Below are 21,576 nucleotides of genomic sequence, written 5' to 3' on the forward strand. Positions count from 1 at the left end.
CATACAACTTTTGCATCAATTTTTGACTATTTTCTTCAGTTGATACTATTATAGTAGTATGTCTGAATTCTAGAAGCAAAATGTGACTCCACAACACACTCAAACACACACACACATATCCTATATTTAAGTTATTTGAGGCTTTAGGTAAAAATATCTCTTGGTAGGAACTCAAAAAGGGTTGGTTCTGACACCATAAAAATATTTGTGGGAAATATGTTGACAATCTAAAAAAATAAATGAGCTACACTCATTCAATGAAATATATGATTTATCCATTAATACCCAAATTATCAGTGTATCACAACAGCTCTACAGCAATGTGGTCAGTATTTTAAAATTCAAGAAGAAAATACAATTAGCTTATTTCTCCAGCAAAGAGATTTGTAAACAATTACTCCATCTACCTCCTCAACTGCTACCACTCACCTAGACAGGACTCTTGGATTTGAGAATACTCTGGGACCAAATCTATGAAAGCACCTCACACTAAAAACCAATGCTCTAATTTGATAACTTGAATAATGGCCTTTATCTTAATATAAAATTAATATGTATTCATTTTCACAAATTTTTAATAACTAAAAATAAGCAAAAAACAAAATGAGGTAGAAGTTCTAGAAATGATGGTGTGAACATTCTAAATGTTTCCTCCTACAGAAAACAATTATAGAATTGAACAAAAATACTAAAAACAACTATTTGAAGGCAATGGAAAATACTACAGGCAGCCAGAAACCTGAGTAGAGTTATACTTCTAAAAAATTCCTACTTCACTGCATTTAACCCTAAAAGATGTTGATTTCCTTGCTTAGAGGACACTCCATTTTTTAGGTCTGGAAGTGGAGAATTGCAATCTTACTGGTTTCAGGTGGCAGACATTATAATTCAGAACAGCAGAGCAGCTGGAAATATAAAGGAATGCTGGAAATGAGACAACCATAAAAGGACTGCAATCCAAATTCTGAGTGTATTTTTTCCCCAACCACCGACTGACAGCTAATCATTGTAGATTCTAGGTAGACTACAAGAAAATCAGTCAGAGGTGAAGGGGACTGAAATTGGCAGCGTACCCTTGAAAGACAGAACTGCCCCTAATAAGATCTGCAAGTTTGCTATGCTTTTGACTCAACGTCTTCCCCAAACTGCACTTAGCTGTCAGCAGAGAATGGAAGCCTTACCAGCTTGAGGTATCAGAGACCAAATCTGGGGACATGAGTATCTGAAAATTCAGGGCACTGGAAGTGGAAGAATCACAGAGAAAGTGAAACTGTAAAATCTGAACTGTTATATCTTTTCCTACTATTTTTCCACCTCCCTTGTCATCTTTTACATATGTCTTTAGTAGGAACATAGAGCCAAGTGCTGTTACTATTATTTTTTTAACAATTAGAATAGTCTCTCTTTTAAGTGGTGAATTTAATCTTTTAAAATTTTGCAATTACTACTCTGATTTTATTTTTATCCTCCTATTTTGTGATTGCTCATTTTGATGCATCTTCTTTGGTTTTTCTTTCTTGACTTCTATTGTTTCCACGAAGTTATCCTTCATTTTCTCTTTTCCTTATTTACAATTTTGAAGTTTGTACATGATATTTCTATATTTTAGGTATTGTCCTTAAAATTTACTTAAATATTTTACATAACAAAATCTAACATACTCAGTTTTTCTATCTTCCTCCCAAACAAAACTGGATCATCCTTAATGAACATAATACCATTGTCTACAATATTCTTAGTTTTATCTTTATTTCTACCTCAAAAAAGTTGCTACTATTATTATTTTATCATCACTATTTTACATCATAAGTACTTTGAGTTGTCTACAAATATGCCATTTCATCTTGCATATTAATCCTTCTGAGTTTAATTTACCTCTTCCTAAAATAAACCCTTTCAATTTTTTCCCTTGAAGATCTTTCAATGGTAAGTTTCCTTAGTTTTGTATGAAAATATATTTAATTTTCTTTCCTTATTTTTAGGTGGGTATACAGTTTTAGTTTAACAAAATTCTCTTCAGCACTATGAAGATAATCCAATGTCATCTGATCCCTATTTTTACTTTTCAGAAGGCCATTTCAGGCTAATTATTCTTCCATTGTAGGTACTTGGTCTTTGCTTTTTTAGTAGCTTTTAAGAATCTGTTTTTGGAAATCTACAATTTCACTACCATGTGTCTAGGTGTGGAATCATTTTGTTTTTCTTTCTGTCAACTAGTTTTACTTCTTGAAGTTTGGAGTCTTTCATAAATTCTGATAAACTTTTAATCATTATCTCTAAACATATTTTCTCTGTTCTTCCTATTATCACTCTTCTTAGATGCACATTAGACTTGCTTAGCTTACTCTTATTTTTCCTAACCTCTGTTTTATTTATTTATTTACTTCCAAGGTTCTCTGATTTTATTTTCTTTTATTTTCTAACATCTTTACTGAAGTCTAATTGCTTTACATTGTTGTGTTAGTTTCTGCTGTATAACAAAGTGAATTAGCTATACGTATACATATATCCCCATATCCCCTCCCTCTTGTGTCTCCCTCCCACCCTCCCTGTCCCACCCCTCTAGGTGGACACAAAGCACGGAGCTGATCTCCCTGTACTATGCGGCTGCTTCCCACCAGCTATCTATTTTACATTTGGTAGTGTATATATGTCAATGCCACTCTCTCACTTCGTCCCAGTTTACCCTTCCCCCTCCCTGTGTCCTCAAGTCCATTCTCTCCATCTGCATCTTTATTCCTGTCCTGCCCCTAGGTTCTTCAGAACCTTTTTTTTTTTAGATTCCATATAAATGTGTTAGCATATGGTATTTATTTTTCTCTTTCTGACTTACTTTACTCTGTATGACAAACTCTAGGTCCATCCACCTCAGTACAAATAACTCAATTTCGTTGCTTTTTATGGCTAATATTCCATTGTGTATATGTGCCACATCTTCTTTATCCATTCACCTGTTGACGGACGCTTAGGTTGCTTCTGTGTCCTGGCTATTGTAAGTAGTGCTGCAATGAACATTGTGATACATGACTCTTTTTGAATTATCTAACCTCTGTTTCATAATTTTCATGTCTTTGTCTCTGTGTTGCACTTTGGGTAATCTCCCAACAATATTTCTATTTATTCATTTTCTCTTCATCTGCATCTAAACTTCCATGTAACACTTATTATATTAATTACAATTACTATATTTTTCAGTTCTAAAGTTATTTAAATTATCTCAACATGCTACTGTTTTCCCCACATTGTGTTATTATTTTCTTTGAACTTCAATTACTTCAACTATCATTTTAGACATATTTGTTATATAACTTTTTAAAAATATTTTCTTAGTAGCTGGAGTTCTCCAATTGTAATTTTTCCTTTTTTCCCCCCTAAAATCATGCTTTTGGTGGACTGTAATTTGAGTATTTTTAAATTTGGGTAATATGATTTATAATATGTATCCTGTAGGGCATTGTTTGTGAGAGTTTTTCCTAAAACGGTTTGTATTTTCTCTGACAGAACCTGAATGAATCACAACCTTGAGACCAAGTTTCGTATTATTTTTTTCAGTTTGATATTGTCTGAACCATACAAGTAGAATAAATGTGGACCACACACAAATGGAAAAAACAGAATTGGAGTTTACATTTTTAGAGAACACTTTGATATTTTTTTTTAACCTCAAGTCAGTGTGAATCAAACTTCACTGTCTTTTCCCCGTGCCAATAGTGGAATGTGTCTTGGTCACCCTTTATAGGAGAGTATGGCTTTTTTTTCCAAAGGCCTTGCTTTATGCTGATGACTTCTAAGTCTCTGCCTCGTACAGACCCTCAGCCACTTTCCCTGCCCAAGAGTAGGAATTAAACAGAGCTCTTGCGGAATCAGGGAAAATAAATCTTCTCGGGATATCTGTAATGACAGTTTGAATGTTTATGCCTCTAACTTTTAGTCTGTTTCCTTCATGTGAGTTTTTCCTCTTTCTTTCTTGCAAAGGAGAATGCTCTTACACATTAAAAATAATTCTTATTAGCTTTTAACCCAGAAATTTTAGATATTTGTAGTGAGAAAGATTTTAGATAATTTATTCCACTACCTTGCTAAAACAAGATGTCAAGAGGGTGTTTTCTATAACACAAATGAGTGTGTCACCCTCTTGCCCAAAATCTTCAGTGATATTACAGTGTTATTCCCATAAAATTCAACATCCTTAAAATAATGTTGTATTAGGAACACCTACCTTTCAAGTCTAACCCTTTGCTAAGGTCTCCTTTACACTCAGAAGTCTTGAAAAATGCAGTAAGTAGAGCTGCTAACCCTGAAGCACTGTCCAACCAAGACCAGACACCTTGTTTTGAATCTTGATACCTTCCCTTAAATCACTCATTTTAATTTTCTTGGAAACTGATATATTTCCCTTGCTTTTAAGATAATTCTGCAAACACCTTATTTATTATCTACAGTTTCTCCTTCCAAACCATCTTAAAACACTTTTTTTTCTAAGTCTATATTCACTACTTTTTATTTTTCTGGAAAACTCTGTGAATTAAGCTGAAAATACTTGGATTCATTCCTAACATTTTCCCCCTCTATTATATCCATCCTTATACCATCTAAATAAATTTATTAAATTTTCTGTTTTACTATTATTTTTTTTATCTTATTTGCTTTTATTTTAACTAAGCACTCTGTTAACACTTTTGCAACTGGGAATACTTAATTAGGTCTTTAAATTCTTCAGACTTACCTCTCCTTTCACAAGCTTTCTTTCCATCATTACTAATGATCCCTCAAACTTCTCTGACATCTTGGAGAGGGACTAGCTCCCATATACTTGATCATTCTTATTATTCCATTTATTTCTATTTTAATAGGGATTTACTCATACTCTATACACAGCTGCCAAATTACTCACTTTGGTGGGTGATTATTTTTGTCTAATACCATAGAATCACCAGAAGAAGATATCAAAGTGATTTTTATTTGCACCTTTTTTAAAAAGTTTGCTGAGGTATTTCTACCCCTTTTGATTAAATACTCAAAAACTGTTAGCATATGTATTTAAGTAAGTGATTCTGTATCTCCATTTCTATATGCCAATTAAATATTTGGTTTTAGAGATAAGTTTAGGTTAAAATTTTCATTTACTTGCATGTTTTCTATGAACACTGAAATCCCTTTCCAATATTATCCTTCATGTTATGTGCAAAGTATCAGCATAAATTTAAATGATTTTATCTTTTACATTCCTTTGGGGATTTTTTAAGATTGTTATATATTTCATTTTTAAAACTTTCCGAAGTCTTATATATGATCTCATGCATTCCAACATACTCAGAATGTTTCACTAATTTATCTTATATGTATTAACATAAATATCATTCTTGTGTGACTCCCATCCACTGTTAACTGATGCAAAATCCCCCAATCTCAGCTCTAAGACTTGCAGTATATGTTTCTCTAATATCTAAAACAAGCCAAATATTTTATGCTAAAGTATACCTAACTTCAGTTTTTCAGAATGTACCATAAGTAAAACCCTTTTTTCCTATATAGTCATTTTTTTTCATTTTAAACTGCTATCTCAATATTTGTGTGATTTCAATTATTTCATCAATTCTTTCGTACATTACATACTTCCATCCCTTTTCCTCACATTAGGTCTGGTTGATTACATTTTTTCACCACTTCCCCTCCTTCTTTTGGCGTTTGTTTAGAAACACTGGCCCCATTTTCTCCATGAGTTTTGGAGCTCCACTTATCTTTTATATTCTTAAGCAAAGCCTTGTTTTCCGTGTCTTCTCCTTCTCCTTTCTCCTGTGACAGCCAACTTCTCCATGCTGTTTCTCGTTTGGTCCCTTGTTCTTTTCCTAGCTTTCCTCCCATCCCTCATCCCAATCCTAGCACCATCTCTTTGTAAAACCATTGCTCTTACAGTCAGAGAATTTCATAGAATTTCTTTGACCTGATACAAACTCAATCGTTCCCCTTCCTGTTTCTTTAATTTAGCATCTCTTTTAATACAGTATGCCTCATGAGCAATTTGCATATAGTACCCATTTTCACCTCAAAGTTTACAGGACTCAATTCTAATGTTTCCAGAGAAAAAAAATTTAATGTGAAAAATTTCTCTTAGTCCCACCAGCCTAACTAAACAGATTTCACTTCTGAGCATCTCCTTACAACTTTGACTCAATATTTCACATTACATTAATTATAGTGATCACTTAATTAAGCAGTACACTTTTATTTCCTTATGTTACTGTGGAAATTTTTTCAGTGTGTGGCATGTTATTTATTTGCCCTGAGAGTCTATCCATTTGTTATACATTCATTTACTTATTATGTCTCAATGATAACTGTTAACATTTATTAAGTAATTACAATGCATAAACATTGTTCTATGTGTTCCATATTTATTAACTCATTTACTGCTCATGACAAACTATAAGTGTTATCATTATCCTCATTTTAAACATACTGATTTTCCATCTGACTTGTCTTTTCTCCGTTATTCCCTATATCTCTGTTTCCTATATCCCTAATGAACCAATTGCCTAAGCCTAATTTGGGTGTCCTCTTAGACCCTTCATTTCCCACTGCCACCATATTCAATCATCTAGCACTGCCATTTCCACCTCTGAAATAGTTCATGTCTGCCCAAACATTTCAGTCGCCACTACCACTATGCTGGTGTAGGCCACCATACTTGAGCATATAAAGGGTACACAATGCATTCCAGCCAGAAGATACAGCCCTCTTTTCTACTCAACCCTCACATCTCAGCTCAAGAGTTATGTCTTTAATTAAGCTTTCTCTGCCTCCTCTGGACATGTTAATGGAGCATTTCTCCATGCTCCCATCAGAGTAACTACTGCTGTTCTTATAAACACAAAAATGCATTTTTTCAGTGAATCTATGGTTTCCCAAGGCCTATGTCGGAAGACCTATTAGACTATTGCACAAGTCTATGAATACGCCTATCATACTAGATGTTGACTTTCTTTCTTTCTGGAGCCAATTTACAAAAGGAAACAGGATTTAAATCTCAGAAATTGCAGCACAGTAGTGGCAAGGATAATAACCAACAGCTAAGCCATTTTGAAGTGTGTATTAAAGGCAGCCAAATAGCAGTACTCACTCCTTAGACAGTGACTGTCCACACAACAGCCTGGCAGTACCTATGGTTAAATTGTATGTCTCAGCAAAATGTCAAATGTATTCATGCCTTCAGCAACTGAATCTATCAGGAAGCATTAAAAACAGTAAATTTTAAAATGTGAATGAATAAATACAAAAGTAAATGTTTGTTGAATGCTTATAGGTATGTAAGGTGCTCAAGAGGTAAATTAATAAAGTGGAACAGATTCCTAAAAAGTGAGATATTTTATCATAATAAAATGTATTATTTTTAATCTTATTTCTTCACATCCACAACACTGCTCCTGGTAACACATTATAGACACATTATTTCTTAAATCTTCTAATAGAATGTCTTTGACTGTCTCAGGTCCCAATCATAATCTTCTCTGACCATAAATGAGAAAATTCTGAGAGTAATGTAAGCTCATTCCCTCTTGCCTCAGGTATCTCTCAATGCTATGACTGTCCTTTAAAGTCCAATATGTCTGTTCTTGGCATTGTAAGTTCACAACAGCATCTTTAGGAACCAGATCATACCTGGATAAAATTCACAGATCATTTAGCCTGCAAAGTGGAATTATCTCCAAGTTCTTTAAGTAGTTTTGGTTTTTCATCTCTTATGCAATCACCAAATAAAGTCGGTCCTTCTGGTGACCTGAAACACAACATGGGATCCCTAACTCTTGATATTTGAATAAACTCAAATATATCCCTTTGACTTATCTTCCCACCTGAATCAGGAGTCCTACAACATAATATCTTGTTGGGAAAGTGCTTTTCCCTGTGAAAGAAAATTAAATCTTCTCCTCACAAATTCTACTGTTATTAATTTTTTCTCTTCTTTTGTCTTCCTACGGTTGTTAATGAGATATTAAATCATAAAAAAAACCTTTTTCTTAATTATTTTCCCACTTGTTTTCTTATTCTCTTCTTTATCCAATCATATTGTAAAGGCTCTCCCTTTCCTTCTCTCCTCCTCCTCCTGCCCTCCGATCCCCTCCTTTTCTTCCTCATTCTTCCACTTTTCTTCCTTATTCTAGTTCTTATTTGCTGCTGATGCCTTGAACTTCAAATGGCTCCTATGAATGAATCTAGGCTCAGCACATCTGAAGTGTTGTACTTAGAAACTGTCTTTCTCTTACATGTTCTTCATTGCTTTTCTCTCCCTCTCCTGCTCTCTCTTTACCTGTGCGCTGGAAGTAACTGCCTGTATCCTGCTGAAGCTGAGTCTACTCCCTACAGTATTTTACACACAGCATGAATGCTGATGCAGTCCAGCATCCATCACTCATTGGTGATGCTTACCACAGAGCAGTCACATACATAATATCTCTTGTCCCAGAGCTCAGGTTCAAATCCAATCTCTGCATATTGTTAGCAGTGTGAGCTTCCTTTCCTTATTACTGTGATCACATCTGCAGTAATAATTTGTTTGTTTGCACATTTACTCAAATTTAATGGCCTCAAAGATTTTAAAGCCTGTGAGGACAGAAATGATACTTACTACATTGTTTGTCTGTATACACCACTACATTTTATGGTATCATATATATATATATATATATATATATGATACCAAAAATTGCATTTGTATATATAAAATATACATACATTTGTTGAAAAAATGAATGACTCTATCAAGGGTTGTGGCAAGAATCAAATTAGATTTCTGCATATAATGATAATGGTAGCTAATATTTATTGAGTCTTTGTAATGTTCCAGCACTCTATTACAAGCACTTTGTACATTATCTCATTTAGTTCTCCCAGTAACTCTATGAGGTAGATATTATGATTTCCTCTGTTGTAAAAATAAGGAAACCATGGTACGTACAAGTTAAGTCTACTGTCCAGTATAACACGGACAGTGGATGACTGACTCAGAAAGCCTGACTATGGAGCTTCTACTCTTACTCTCTACACTAGACTATTTCCCAACCTTAGCATTTAGTGTTCTAGTGCACAAAATACTAGAAAAATAATACTTTCAGAATTATCATTATCACAAATAAATCAGACAAGTCAGAGTTTATGAATATGTAGGTGTATGTATCATACATCACACATATAATGCAAGGATAGAGATATGGATATAGATGAATAATCATTTCAAAATATTTTAGGAGATAATGACTAATAGCAGATATATCTATGTATAATATAGATCTACTATTATTTTCCATATGAGCAAACGAAGACTAAAGAGAGAAAATAATATGTCTAAGGTCAGGTAACTTGCTAATGGAAGAAAGAGATGTCCAACTTACAAGTATTTTGTTGTTATTTTCTCACTATCAATGAATCATCACTACTAATGAAGATTTATGTATGTGTGTATACACGTGTGTATGTATACATACACATTCATTGAATCTGAACTAAATATAAGTTGTTTCTACTATAACTCAATGAATGGTCTGAAGAAGTATCATCAAATAGGAATTTTAAAGATAATTTATTGGCTGTTGGTTTTAGAACACATTTATTATACTTCAGTTTAAATAATTTATTACACAACTTGAATGTATATCCATGTTGTTTGTCTATTATTTCAGAAGCAATAGGGAAATACTATTGATTTACCACTATATATATGAAAAATACTTAAGTGAATTTTTCTTTGTTGACTATAGGCACTTGTACCTGCGTAATTACAGCTACATATGAACATCTTTTACAAAGTTTATAATACAGGACACCCTAACTCCCAAATGGCATTTAAACTCTTGATATTAAAACCCTCTAAGGACTTCCCTGGTGGTCCAGTGGTTAAGAATCTGCCTGACAATGCAGGGGACATGGGTTCGATCCCTGGTCCAGGAAGATCTGACAGGCCGCGGAGCAACTAAGCCCGTGCACCACAACTACTGAGCCTGTGCTCTAAAGCCTGCGAGCCACAACTACTGAGCCCACATGTCACAACTACTGAAGCCCGCGCGCTCTAGGGCCTGCATGCTGCAACTACTGAGCCCACGTGCTGCAACTACTGAAACCTACACACCTAGAGCCTGTGTTCCACAATAAGTCACCGCAGTGAGAAGCCCATGCACCTCAAAGAACAGTAGCCCCCACTTGCCGCAACTAGAGAAAGCCCATGCACAGCAATGAAGACCCAGTGCAGCCATAAATAAATAAATAAATAAAAATGAATAAGTAAATAAAACCCTCTAAAATGTATTTTGCTTTACACACTAGAGACAAATTGCATGTGATGTCACCTTGCCCCAGGAGACAACACTGTTTTTTCCTATTTTGTCTTTAAAATGTTTCTTCCCTTTCTGGTTGTGAGTGGAGAATTTTAAAATTATTTCTAATTTTTTTGTTTGTGCTTGAGAATTAGAAGTATATTTTCTAAAGCAATAATGTTTAATTTTGAGGCAGAGTAACTTTGAGAGCCCTGAATAATTCACTTTGACACTCCTGGCTCTCTGAAAAGTGCCTAAGGCAGGAAGAGGTACCATATTGTCTAACAGAGTATACTGCATTGTTTTCTTTGTCATAACTGGAGATGAATGTCTGGAATGTTAAGGAAGAAGCACACATCAAAAATTTTGCAAATTAGAATTTTTTTCCTGAGATCTCAATGAAATGTGACATAAAAATATCTGGGCACTATAGAAGCAAAAATATGATTGTCTTTGTCTTGTTATGAGCCACTCGATTTTTATTTTATTTCTCAGAACCCCATTTCTAAGACTTAATTATATGTATTTACACTGAACAGGCGGTTAGGAAGTGCCATCTACCGATCACTTTACTTTCTAAGTTGGAGCCTCTATAATGCCCTTTCATACATCAAAGTATAATTAAAACAAAACACATGAGAAACAAAGCCAAGTATTACTTTAATGGCTTGAACGTTTACGGTTAGTACAGTCGACATTTTTCTTTTTGTTTTCAGAAGCTCAAATATTGTAAATAGAATCCTGCAGCAAGCCTTATGTTTCAACTGTATAACAGAGGCCTGGACTCAGGAATTTTAACAATTTCACTTCAAAGGAAAGCAGACTAGTCAGTAGCTCAATTTTTGTTCTTTTGAAGCAATCAATAATAGACTTGCCAGTTTACAAAATGTGCACATATGAGTAGTGTATCAACATTGTTACATAAAAGCTTACTGCATTAATAAGTAAGATGACCTTGCTACCTTTTAGTTGCTGTCTTAGAGAGTAAACTTGTTTTAATTAGCAGTCAGCAAGCAGACTGTATCTTCACTGAAGGAGCATTGAAGAATCACTGCCTATTAAAAACCCAGCGGTAAGTAAGCCAGCACAAATACTTATAACCAAATACTGTGCATTTCAGGAGTGGAGAGGATTAGCTATTGGGCACACAACACAGTGGAGGAAATTGCTTTATTCCCAGTACTGCTGGGTACCAGGAGGCAATCACTGTGCCTCCAGCCCATTAATAGCATTCAGAGTGTTGCTTCCCATAGAAGGGGTTATTGGCTAACCACTGGGTGACCAATTAAATGCTATGAATAAGTCCCAAACCCAGCAGCATGGGGCCTGTTTGTGGCACAGTGGTATCATTACTAAAGTGAAAAACTTGATGAGAAAGGAACATATTTAATTATAGAACTATACAAATGGCTAATTAGGACCATAAAGTGAAATGAATGACTTTCCAGTGGATTTCTGAATGTTACTGATAACTGCTCAGCTTCTTTGGAGACCATGAAAGTGATCTACAGCCAGAGCTTGCATGTCATGGTAATGGATGGATCTTCATTAGAGGAAGCTTTTTTGACCTGGTTGCTCAGGTAGCATGGGTTCTAAAGACAATCCTTGATTCCTTTCACTGCAAGGGTTCCTTCTCTCTAACCCCCTGGTCTCTCATGAGTTCCACTTGCTTCCACAATAATTCTTATGGGTTTAAATGCAGAAACATTATCTGCAATAGTCACTCCGTATCAGTTGGAAAACTGAATTGCAAAAGGGTGTCACTAGTTTCTGGAAAACACTGATCCATGCTTAGTTTTTAAACTCTTGGATTAATATGAAATCTGCTGTCATACTTAGCTAATCTAGGCAGCTCAGTTGCTAAAAACTTACGGGCTCTTAAATTGAAGAAGTACAATTAAGGGTTGGGTCTAACTGATGTCAAAGTTCACATTTTTTTTTTTTAATTTTAAAATTTTATTTATTTATTTTTTATACAGCAGGTTCTTATTAGTTATCTATTTTATACATATTAATGTATATAAAAGTTCACATTTTGAAAAACGGAACATTGGAAATTGATCGGCAACCATGAAAACAGAAATAAATATCATTGATTTCAAGCTATCAGCTGTCAGAGCAAGCATGTGTTTTTGAGTGTGTTTGTATGTTTTATGCTAATTTGGTAAGTACATGTTTAATGAAACAAAATTTTTTTTCATTTATCAAACAAGTAAGCACCTCTTCTGTGTATACTAACTATACACAGAATAGTTATACTAAATAACTATACTAACAATGTGTAGAAACATAGCCGTTATTTACAGAGTAAGAAATACTGGATACCAACCAGCATAGAATTATACACTTCTAGTCACGTAAGTATAGAAAACACTTACTGCCAGTCACTTAATGCTAAATGCCTGACTTTGTTTTTATTTTACAGTTTAATTTCATCCTTATTAAAAATTATGATTGTTGCTCTTTATAAAAGTAAAGAATTGAAGCAGTATATACAGTAAAAAGTAAAATATTATCACCCCAATCTTTTTCTCCAAAGTGCCTTAGTCATTATTACAATGTTAAGCGTTTAGTAACCACCTTCCTGGTAATAAGGACTGGGACTAGATGAGTTTATAACCAACCTGGCTAGGATTTTAAATGAGGATGTTCATACTTGTAAATACATTATATATTCCTAGATTATTTCATTAAACAGTAAAGGAAGGATCAAGATACATATATACCAATTCTGTGTCTGAGAATGCTGGAAACTTGGAAGTGCTAAGAATACTGACCTGCTCTACCTTCACTGATCATAAATATACTTGTTCTGAACCTGCCAACTAATTGCTTAATCAGAATTAATATAAATATTATTTCAATTTTAACTTAATCACTGAAATGAGCTGGAGAGTTCTAAAGCTGCTAGGGACCTAGAAGATCATCTGATGTGGACCTATCTTTGCTGGCAGGCTATGCTTTACCATCCAAGGAAGCTATGGCTCTTTACATTTAAAATATCCCCAGGCATACAGAGTCCATGATCTTTTCTTCCAGGCCCACTTCCATCTTGATCACACCTGTAGCCAAAAATAGATTCCATCTCTTAACTCCAGTCTCTGTTGCTAATATTTAAGCATGTTTGTCTACATCTGCCCTTGGATTGATTAGAGATCTCTGAAAACAATCCTCACCTGTTAAAATAAGGCATGACTGTAAGCACTTACTGAAAATTCTTTAAACTTTTCTGGCTCTCTGGAAGTTATATATTTCAAATGATAACTATTTTTTTTGCTTTTTTCCTCATTATCTCTTCCTTTTAAACTGCAGATTTAAAAACATATAGAATGTAAAAATGTTACATATAAATTAGCTATGCCCTGATATTTACTATTATTCTTAAAAGCATATTGCTTTATAATTGCATGTCAGATAATTTGCACAGTACATTTATCTAAACAGTATCTCTCCATTTTATTCAGTGACTCTTTTGGTTGTTCCTGTTTCTGAATATATTAAATTTATCCCTATTAGATTTATCTCTATACCATTATTGATTAGGTCATTTTCAATTTCTCTCTTTCAGATAATGTAACCATACCAAATTTCTTCAAATTCAACTTTCAAATAGTGTTTTCAACTTTATTACCTAAGGCACAAATAAAAGTATTAAAAACATATCATTACTGCTGTTAAAGCTTATAGTTGCAAGATAATAGGGGGGAAAACCTATATAACTGTGTTTCCATTAGGTATTTTTTTATTTCCTAAAGAAACTTAGATTGGATTACAAAGGCTTTGATGAATCATGTATATTGTTCTGAATGTATTCTCGAGGAGTGACGAAGAAGGAATTATCCTACATAACAAACAACAAATCTTCCCAAATTTCATATCATAGGCCGCTACCCTCAGTATTTCCTGTCTCTTTCCCTTGATAAAACTCTAGTCTTGGACAATTCTCCCATTTCACTTTCCTTTCTCTTTCTAATTCTACTCTCTCACCTGTCCCAGCTACCCCCTCACCATATACCCAAATAGCCACAGAAAGATTCAAAAGTCATCTAACAAAATTATCAGAGAAAAACAGAGAAGGGGAAAGCTTTTGGATATTTATGCTTAATATTTTTGACTCTGCCACATTAAAGTAAATAATAAAAGTAAATTATAGTGTATGCATTTGAAGGAATATTATCCAACCATAAAGGTAATAATTATAACATGAAGACTATAGAACCATACAGATAAATATTTATGGAATAATGTCAACTGAAAAAAATGGCAGACTTTAGATCAGAAATTTTGCCAGGAAAAATACTGTAAAATAAATGAATACATACAGTGTTAGGTTAAAAAATGTCCACGACAGGTGAATAAATAAACAAATTGACTTACAGCCATCCCCTGTAGTATTGCTCAGCAATATATAAGAACATACATACATTCATACATAGAGGACATATGGGGAAAGTAAAGTAAAATGACAAATAAAATAAAACCAGAAGTTTGATTAATATACAAAATTTATAGGTAAGCTTCAAAATCTTTCAGCAGGCAGTGTAAAACTAGAAATATGACCAGTTCCATAACTCAGTATATGCATTAGACATAAAAAATTAGTTTCTTAAGAGAACTGCTAATCTGAAAATTGGGACGAGAAAAAATTTGCCTTTGGGTCATCTGTGATACTCTGTTATAAATCCAAGAACATCTTCAACAGCTACATTTCTTAAATACAAGGACACATTTTATATGAAAAATTTTTAAAGATTCCTCAATATATGCCAAAGCACAATTCAGAAAAGAGTAATAAAAGTGGTGGGAAAGGATGTGGTGGCATTTGATGAATGGAGAGAGATAAAAATGAGGTCCATATATGCAGCAGATGGCTAATATAGTTTAATATAAGCCACATTTTAATGCTTCTAGAGGAACAATTAAATTTTATACTCCCTGGGCAATCAACTAAATTTGATGGGTATAAGAAAACAGAATCAGTTCTAGATAATAGCTATTCTATATTGTCTATATTACTCTATATTGAGTTAGGTTAGATTAACATCCTCTTTTGAAAACAGTCTGATTTAATGATACCTTATCCCTAGCCAACTGAATAACTAAGTAGTTATACATCTATAACTGCTATAACTACATAAATATTTATTTATTTATTTATAAAATAATCTGGGGTCCTATTTTTGCATGACAAAAATATGAGAGTATGTTAGTTGAGAGAAGTACTTGCCATTGACAAGTAGATGCCAAGGCAGGATCAGATGTGCATGAGGTATAATGGAAGAAATACCCCTTAGGGATAAAATGATGGAAGCCAGGGGAGGCATGGAGAGGCTTCAGAATGACATAGGTGTAACATGGGTGCAGAGGAGATGAGGTATGAGGATTAGGTAGGAAGAGTTTTAGACTAAAGCACAGTACAAGACAGTTTTGGCCAGGCCAATGGAGAATCCTAGAACCAAAGTCACCAGTTGAAGGGGTCCCATATCTTGCATAAATAGGCTTGCATTAGTATTCACACTGTGCTCAGACACTGAAGGGCCATAAATCAATTATGTTCCCTGCAGTAGGATATATGAGTGGGACATTTTCATGGCCACTATAGGAGGTTTGCGATGAAATGTGGAAAAATCATATTTCCTGTGGTTTAGTAACCACAAATGATACATGTGTTCAGTCTGAATTAAAACTAACCATGTGTGGTAAAATCAACTTCTTAGGAGAAATTTAAAATGTTTCCAGATTGGTACTCTCTTGAGAATCTAGAAGAAAACCTTAATCTTCTGTGGAATGATATAATTTTATTCCAGTTCCTATTAAATCTTAGGGGATAAAATGAGAAACACAGTAAAAATCACAAAGCACACAAGTGAGCAAGGAACTATGAATGTAAGTCAGTAGAAACAACAATCAGTAGAAAAAAAATATTTAAAGAAAATTAAGATATTATAATTGTCAGAAAATAGGATATAAAATAATTGCATTTAATATGCTTAAAATATAAAAAAAATGATTGACAATATGAACAAGTTACAAGAGACTATTAGAAATATAAAAGAAGGTTTGAAAGAAAAGAAGCAAATGGTACTTCTAAAACTGGAGAAAAATTTAAAAACTCAATTGATAGACTACAGTTGGAGTCAACAAACTATGGTCCATGGGCCAGCTGATTGTTTTGGTAAATAAATTTTATTGGAATGCAGTCAGGCCAACTTGTTTATGTATTGCCTCTAGTTGCTTTCATGCTCCAATGGAAGAATAAAATGATTGCCACAGAAACCATATCGCCCAAAAGCCCAGAAGATTTATAACCGGGCCCTTGAAGAAAAAGTTTGCTGACTCCTCAATTAAACACAATTAAACTCATCTAAAGAAAGAATTAGCTAATTGGAAGAGAGAGTAAAAGAAACTACCCAGCATGCAACACAAAGAGATGGAATATAAAGGGAAGTTAAGAGACAGAGATGATGAAAAAAGAAACATCAGATACTTAAGTAAAATTTCAATGAGAAAAAAGAAAGAAGCAGGAAGAGCCTCTATTCAAAGAGAAAGGGGCTATTTTTTTTTAATTGTTAAAAGAAAACAATCTTAGCTCTAAGATGTCCAAGAAATCACAAGAAAACACATTACTTATGACCAAGGAAAAAATTTCTTCAAGCCAGCCAAAGAGAAATGAGTGATCACCTACAAAGGAACAGTAATTTGACAGATGACAGATATTTCAGTAACAATAATTAAAACCGGAATACAACGGAATAATAGCTTCCATGTGATGAGAGAAAATATTTATAAATATAGAATGCTATACAAAGAAAATTAATCTTATAGTAAGGACAAAAATAAAGACTAAAGAATATACTTCAGTCCAGGAATTGGATGCCTGATAGAAAAGAATATTAAACAAAGACTTTGGTTAATATAAGGTAAATCTAAACAAACACTGACTCCAATAAGAAAATAATAATAAGAAGAATGTTTAATATATATTAGGTGTTAAAAATCAGGATAAAACTCTACTTGAAATACACTTGTAATAAGAGCATATAATAGTATTTAATATGACAGGCAGGAATAGGCATTAAAGAATTCTAAGATCTTTGGTTTTCAATAAAAGGATAGAGACATTGTTTAACTTTAGGTTTTGTTTATTTGAGTATATATGTAAAAAATAAACAAGCCATAAATTAATAGCATGCCCTTACTTACAGATAAGCAGGAAAAAATGAAATGAAAAAATAAAGTCAAGACTTGGTGAAAAAAATAGAAGAAAAAGAACATAATTAGTTGAAAGTATGTAATACTATAGGAGAAATCAGTCCAATTATCCATTAAATGTAAATGGACTAAAGTCTTCAGTTTAAAAACAGATTTTTAGATTGAAATTAAAAAAAATATCTTAGCATATACTGTGTATGCTATGATACAAAATTAATGAAGAGGAAAATTTGAAATTCAAAGGACTAAAAAAGATATAGGAAATATCTATCCAAAAGAAAGCTATTACAGTTCTTTAGATGTCACTAGAAAAAAGTACAATTTCAGGTAAAAATAATAAAAGGCAATGCATGAAGATTGCAAATCAACAGGATAATGTGGCAATTATGAACTTTTATTTAACTAATAGCATAACTCCAAAATGTATAACAAAATTTTAACATAACACTAAAGCTAAACTGACAAAGCCACAGTCCTTGTGAAAATTTTAAGCATATATCTCTAAGTAAACCAAAGAGCAAGTTAACCAAAAAATCATGATATGATTTGAAGCAAAGAATTTAAAAGCCAATATGCACATAATAAGTACTGAACTTATCAGTTGGAGAATAAACATTATCTCCAAGGACAGTTGCAAAAATTGACCATGTGCTAGGACTTAAAGCTATCGTTAACAAATTTCAGAGGAAATTTTGTCTCAAAATTTCAAACGAGTTTCTGACCAGAAGGCAATTTAGATTTATTCAGAAAAAAAAAAACTTTCCATCTGTTTGTATCATCTTTAATTTCTTTCATCAGTGTCTTATACTTTTCTGCATACAGGTCTTTTGTCTCCTTAGGTAGGTTTATTCCGAAGTATTTTATTCTTCGTGTTGCAATGGTAAATGGGAGTGTTTCCCTACTTTCTCTTTAAGATTTTTCACCATTAGTGTATAGGAATGCAAGAGACTTCTGTGTATTAATTTTGTATCCTGCTACTTTACCAAATTCATTGATTAGCTCTAGTAGTTTTCTGGTAGCATCTTTAGGATTCTCTATGTAGCATATCATGTCATCTGCAAATGGTGACAGCTTTACTTCTTTTCCGATTTGGATTCCTTTTATTTCTTTTTCTTCTCTGATTGCTGTGGCTAAAACCTCCACAACAATGTAGAATAATAGTGGTGAGAGTGGAAAACCTTGTCTTGTTCCCGATCTTAGAGGAAATCATTTCAGTTTTTCACCACTGAGAACAATGTTGGCTGTGTGTTTGTCATATATGGCCTTTATTATGTTGAGGTAAGTTCCCTCTATGCCTACTTTCTGGAGGGTTTTTATCACAAATGGGTGTTGAAATTTGTCGAAAGCTTTTTCTGCATTTATTGAGATGATCACATGGTTTTTCTCCTTCAATTTGTTAATATGGTGTATCACATTCATTGATTTGCGTATATTGAAGAATCCTTGCATTCCTGGGATAAACCCCACTTGATCATGGTGTATGACCTATTAATGTGCTGTTGGATTTTGTTTGCTAGCATTTTGTTGAGGATTTTTGCATCTATGTTCATCAGTGATATTGGTCTGTAGTTTATTTGTGACATCTTTATCTGGTTTTGGTATCATGGTGATGGTGGCCTCATAGAATGAGTTTGGGAGTGTTCCTCCCTCTGCTATATTTTGGAAGAGTTTGAGACGGATAGGTGATAGCTCTTCTCTAAATGTTTGACAGAATTTGCCTGTGAAGCCATCTGGTCCTGGGCTTTTGTTTGTTGGAAGATTTTTAATCACAGTCTCAATTTCAGTGCTTCTGATTGCTATGTTTATATTTTCTATTTCTTCCTGGTTAAGTCTCGGAAGGTTGTGCCTTTCTAAGAATTTGTCACTGATGAAAGAAATTAAATATACAAACAGACGGAGAGGTATACCATGTTCTTGGATTGGAAACGTCAACGTTGTGAAAATGACTATACTACCCAAAGCAATCTACAGATTCAATGCAATCCCTATCAAACTACCACTGGCATTTTTTACAGAACTAGATCAAAAAATGTCACAATTTGTATGGAAACACAAAAGACCCCGAATAGCCAAAGCAATCTTGAGAAAGAAAACCGGAGCTGGAGGAATCAGGCTCCCTGACTTCAGACTATACTACAAAGGTATAGTAATGAAGACAGTATCGTACTGGCACAAAAACAGAAATAATAGATCAATGGAACAGGATAGAAAGCTCAGAGGTAAACCCACACACCTATGGTCACCTTATTTTTGATAAAGGAGGCAAGAATATACACTGGAGAAAAGTCAGCCTCTTCAATAAGTGGTGCTGGGAAAACTGAACAGCTACATGTAAAAGAATGAAATTAGAACCCTCCCTAACACCATACACAAAACTAAACTCAAAATGAATTAAAGACCTTAATGTAAGGCCAGACACTATCAAACTCTTAGAGGAAAACATAGGCAGAACACTCGATGACATAAATCACAGCAAGATCCTCTTTGACCCACCTCCTAGAGAAATGTAAATATAAACAAAAATAAACAAATGGGACCTAATGAAACTTAAAAGCTTTTGCACAGCAAAGGATACCATAAACAAGATGAAAAGACAACCCTCAGAATGGGAGAAAATACTTGCAAATGAAGCAACTAACAAAGGATTAATCTCCAAAATTTACAAGCAGCTCATGCAGCTCAGTATCAAAAAAACAAACAACCTAACCCCAAAACGGCCAGAAGACCTAAACAGACATTGCTCCAAAGAAGATATACAGATTGCCAACAAACACATGAAAGGATGCTCAACATCACTAATCATTAGAGAAATGCAAATCAAAACGATAATGAAGTATCACTTCACACCAATCAGAATGACCACCATCAAAAAATCTACAAACAATAAATTCTGGAGAGGTTGTGGAGAAAAGGCAACCCTCCTGCACTGTTGGTGAAAATGTAAACTGATACAGCCACTATGGAGAACAGTATGGAGGTTCTTAAAACACTAACAATAGAACTACAATATGACCCAGCAATCCCACTACTGGGCATATACCCTGAGAAAACTATAATTCAAAAAGAGTCATGTACCACAATGTTCACTGCAGCTCTATTTACAATATCCAGGACATGGAAGCAACCTTAATGTCCATCAACAGATGAATGGATAAATAAGATGTGACACATATATACAATGAAATATTACTCGGCCATAAAAAGAAACAAAATTGATTATTTGTAGTGAGGTAGATGGACATAGAGTCTGTCATACAGAGTGAAGTAAGTCAGAAAGACAAAAACAAACACTGTATGCTAATACATATATATGGAATCTAAAAAAGGAAAAAAAAAAAGGTTCTAAAGAACCTAGGGGCAGGACAGGAACAAAGACCTAGATGTAGAGAATGGACTTTACAGATGCAGACGTGGAAAATGGACTTGAGGACATGGGGAGGGGGAAGGGTAAGCTGGGACAAAGTGAGAGACTGGCATGGACATATATACTCTACCAAATGTAAACAGATAGCTACTGGGAAGCGGCCACATAGCACAGGGAGATCAGCTCAGTGCTTTATGACCACCTAGAGGAGAGGGGTGGGGTAGGGAGGGTGGGAGGGAGATGCAAGAGGGAGGAGATATGGGGATATATGTTTATGTATAGGTGATTCACTGTGTTATAAAGCAGAAACTAACACACCATTGTAAAGCAATTATATTCCAATAAAGATGTTAAAAAAAAAAAAGCTTGGAAAACACAATCTGTTTGGAAATTTACAAAACATACTTCCAAACAACTCAAAGGTCAAAGGGAAAATTATAATGAAAAATTGTAAATATTTAAAATTGAAAATAATTTATATCAATACTTATATGATGAAGTTTATGGGAAATTGCATAGGGACTTTTATGCTTTCTACTATATACTCAAATGCTTATAGTAGAAAAGGCCAACTCAAAGTTGATATAAGTGATAACAAAGGCAAGATATACTTTGAGCCTTCTCGCATGTAAGTACATATGAATTCTTGGTAGGCTAAACCAAAGGATAAATAGGTGGAAAAAAATTCATTTT

Source organism: Tursiops truncatus, chromosome 6, assembly GCF_011762595.2.
Source record: "Tursiops truncatus isolate mTurTru1 chromosome 6, mTurTru1.mat.Y, whole genome shotgun sequence".
Classification (NCBI taxonomy): domain Eukaryota; kingdom Metazoa; phylum Chordata; class Mammalia; order Artiodactyla; family Delphinidae; genus Tursiops; species Tursiops truncatus.